Genomic DNA, 4,251 nt, shown 5'->3' on the forward strand with positions numbered 1-4,251 from the left:
CAAATTTTGACCAAATTAAAGTAAAATGATAAAGAAAGTACATCTCTTATTCATTTATTTATTTATTTATTTATATTAAGTCATATATACATAGCTCATAAATACATTTATGCCTTTGCAGGATTCAATGTGTTGATTATTTGTACAAATTGGAGTGCCTACTTCCTACTAATTAACATAGCTTTCATCTCATTTACTTAATCACAGTCTTTTTTTATTTTTGCAAATGAGAAAAATGTTTATTCAGGAAACAATTTAGCAGCTCTCCTTTAGCAGAATTTTACACAATCAATAAGCTACATAGGGTGCTTACTCTACAACTGGAAAGTTGCAGAAATTTGTGACATGCCACTATAATGTAAGTATTATTAAAAATTACAAATTGGCTGGGCGGCACCTGTGGCTCAGTGAGTAGGGCACTGGTCCCATATGCCGGAGGTGGCGGGTTCAAACCCAGCCCCGGCCAAAAAAAAAAAAAAAAAAATTACAAATTGGTGATTATTTTGATAACCTCTTGAGCAGCAGCTCCTCCCAAGAATGCAGCAATGGTATGTGGCTCAGCAGCTCTATATCGGCAAAATTCATGAACATAATCGTCTTTCACTATTACAGATAAACCATATTCCTGAAGGAAGCCAGTGAGACAAGACTTTAATTTTCCTATATCTTCTTCAACTTGATAGTTAGATATCCTTGGATATCTACCACGTTTTTTATGAAATCTATCAACAGCTCGTAACATTAAGTACAACACTATTTCATTATCTGGATTGTCCATGCTGGAAATAATTTCATCTTTGTCAACTGTCTCCAAACCATATTCTTCAGCTAAGGATCGACAGCTTACCACTCGAAGAAATGCAGAATTGCTGCAGAGTAATTTTAATTCTTTCTCTGAAGTGGACTCTGGTGCCTTACCAATGGACTGCAGCAATTTGGCTACTGCAGCAATTTGGCCACAGCAGCAGCATCTTTCTTTGCTTTTTCACAGTAAACATTTTGAAGTTTTATATATTTGCTTGAATCTGCAATCGTATCAGGAATTGTGCCCCAAACACAATTGCGACCTTCTTTGGCGACAAATTCCTTTAAGGCATGAGCTAAAATCCAAAATGATGGAGTCTGTTTGGTGATATTTATGCAGCGATCATCGTTAAATATATCTTTAATACTGCTTGGGACCTGAGTTGTATTTAGTGCTGTATTCACATTTTTAATAGCTTCTTCAAAATTCTCTTCATCTTCTGGAGCCCCATTTTCATTCTTTAGAATTCCAGCCGGGAGCTTACGCCATAGAAGAATTCCAAATGGCCGCGCTCTCCAACTCTTAATCACAGTCTTAAGACATCTGTTTCAATACTTGATAGATTTGACTTATCCCCTTGCAATATGCTCCATAGACGTGGTCCCATCATTAACCCTCCCTCTGTCAAACCACCCCACTCCCTTCTCATCCTCCTCCCCTTCCCTCCTTTATCCTGGGCTATAGCTGCCAACCCCCTTTGACATATTATCTAACTCCAGTAAGAAACTACATCTCTTAAAGAAAAAGATGTGGTTGCTTTTTGTTTACTCCTACTTCATGTCTTTGTAGAGAAATACTTCTTATTCTTAGAATAAGAAATTTGATTCTGTTCCTACATTTGGTTTGTATAGACATAAGCACTGAGAAACCTTATTCACACAAATGATGGAAAGAGGGGTTTTTTGTTTTTGTTTTGAGACAAGGTCTCCCTCTATTCCTTATACATGAGGACACTGACGTCATCATAGCTCACAGCTACCTCAAAATCCTAGCCTTAAGGGATCCTCCGGCCTCAGCCTCCCAAGTAGCTGGGAGTATAGGCACACACCACAACCAGCTAATACTTTTTCCCTACTTATTGTAGAGATAGAGGTCTCACTGTGTTGCCCAAGCTATTCTCAAACTCCTAACCTCAAGCGATACCCCCACCTCAGCCTCCCAAAATGCTAGGATTACAGGCACGAGCCACCATACCTAGCTATGGAAAGAGGGGTTGGTTTTTGTTTTGTTTTTTGAGACAGAGTCATATTTTGTCCCCCTCAGTAGAGTGCTGTGGCATCATAGCTCATAGCAACCTCAAACTCTTGAGCTTAAGCAATTCTCTTGCCTCAGCCTCCCCAGTAGCTGGGAGTACAGGCACCCACCAAAACGTCTGGCTCAATTTTTAAAGATAGGGTGTCGACGTTGCTCAGGCTGGTTTCAAAGTCATGAGCTCAGGCAGTCCACCCACCTCAGCCTCCCAGAGTGCTAGGATTACAGGTGTGAGCCACCATGCCCAGCCTGAAAGAGGGTGTTTTTTTTTGTTTGTTTGTTTGTTTTTGAGACAGAGCCTCAAGCTGTCGCCCTGGGTAGAGTGCCATGGCTTCACAGCTCACAGCAACCTCCAACTCTTGGGCTCAAGCGATTCTCCTGCCTCCGCCTCCCAAGTAGCTGGGACTACAGGCGCCTGCCACAACGCCCGGCTATTTTTTGGTTGCAGCCGTCATTGTTGTTTGGCGGGCTCAGGCTGGATTCGAACCCGCCAGCTCAGGTGTATGTGGCTGGCGCCTTAGCTGCTTGAGCCCCAGGTGCCGAGCCAAAAGAGGGTTTTTTTTTTTTTCCCACCTGTCATCCACCTCTTCTCCCACGCTATGGCAGTAGCTCTTTCTCAGCTGCCTTTGCTATTACACTGGCCACATAAACAAGGCCTATCATTTGCAGCTGGAGCTTGAACTAAGGGTAAGCAACCTAGGACCTCTGCCTGGTTCTTTCATTTGCTATCTGTGTGACATTGAACAAGGTGTATAGCAAAGCTCATATGTGCACTGTGTGCTCTGAGGACACATGCAGGTGCTATCAGGCTCATGTGAGGCTGTATAAGGCAAGCTATGTCTAATTTCTATGGATTGCTATTTCTTAATACATATTTAACATCACTATTGTCCTATTCTGACTGGCAGCCCAGATATCCTCCTCACTTCTAATCTATAGAAGTGGTAGTTTCCACTCTCCACTCTATTATCATTCCTATTGGTAATTTTTACAACTTACATTAATAATTCCAAATTACTCAGGTTGCTGCCTGTGGCTTCTCATTCTCTGGCCTCTCTTAATGCTGTCCTTGCCGCCTTCCGTGTGTGTGGTGATCATTCATTGCAACTCAAACCCCAGCTCAGATAGGCTCTCTTATGTGAAATCTTTTCTGTGGGTGGTAGAGTATATCTATTTCCATATATTTTGTTTCTGTTCAAAACTTTTTATGTTCATATCTGTCCCTTCTCTGAGACTTTGAGAATCTTGGAAGAGGGCTTGGTATCCTCAAGTCCTAGGACAGTCCTGGCAGATTAGTCCTATGTCTAGAATCTGTTGAATTGAACAATAAGTTCAAGTTATTGTTTTCTGATTATGTGAATGTAGACTTACACTAAACTTGGATTCAAGCTCCAGCCATCAAAGTATTTTGGCTCTCTGACATTGACAATGCCATTTGATGTCTAAGATAGCCAGTTTTCTTGTATGTAAGTGAGGGACAATGATAACTTCCATTCGAAAGAGGGTTTTTAATAGCAAATTATCGCTCAGTTCTGTCGACTCCTGAGTTTTATGCCAGAATTTACTTTAAACTTTTTCCACTCATTTCGTTAAAAGCAAAGAAATGATCTAGCTGACAAAGGATTCTTTAACTTCATCATTAGACTCCTTTCATTTTTTCAAAACTGACATAATTATTTCTTTTGTTTTCTTTCCTTTTGTTTTCTGCCCCCATGTCACTCCTGTCCCCCTAGTGATATACTGTAGAATGATCTCTCTTTTCTTTTCGCAAATATCATATGCAAGTAAATTCCTTTCTTTTAGGAAGTAGGAGGAGAGAGATATTAAAAGAGGAGGAAAGTGGGGGCCTAACTCTCACAGGCATATTCTCAGGCGGAAGTATTTTAGAACAAATTGAGGATCTGGAAACTCATTTCCATAAAAATACCTGTTCCCAAGTAGCCCCTGGAAGTCTTCTCACTCCAGGTGTAGAAGCTGGTGAGCTCCTGCAGGACTTCTCCAATACAAGTGGTATATGTAGAGAATACCTGAATTTTCATAGTCTCATATTTATTTGTATGGGTATCTTCTATTTGTGGTTAACAGTCTTGAATTTTGTTTCCTACTAAATGTTTCCTTTTTTTTTCCTTTTTTTTTTTTTTCTTCTTAAGCTATATATAGTGTCTGCCTATATTTCCCAGATTGGACTTGAACTC

At 40.5% G+C, this 4,251-nt stretch overlaps 1 pseudogene; it reads right to left on the reverse strand.

Moving 5' to 3' along the window:
• Positions 1 to 314: 314 nt before the first annotated feature.
• On the reverse strand, positions 315 to 1,269 carry LOC128589345 (NEDD8-activating enzyme E1 regulatory subunit-like; annotated as a pseudogene).
• Between the last annotated feature and the right edge of the window lie 2,982 nt (positions 1,270 to 4,251).

The sequence above is a fragment of the Nycticebus coucang genome, chromosome 1 (genome assembly GCF_027406575.1).
Source record: "Nycticebus coucang isolate mNycCou1 chromosome 1, mNycCou1.pri, whole genome shotgun sequence".
NCBI classification, from domain to species: Eukaryota; Metazoa; Chordata; class Mammalia; order Primates; family Lorisidae; genus Nycticebus; species Nycticebus coucang.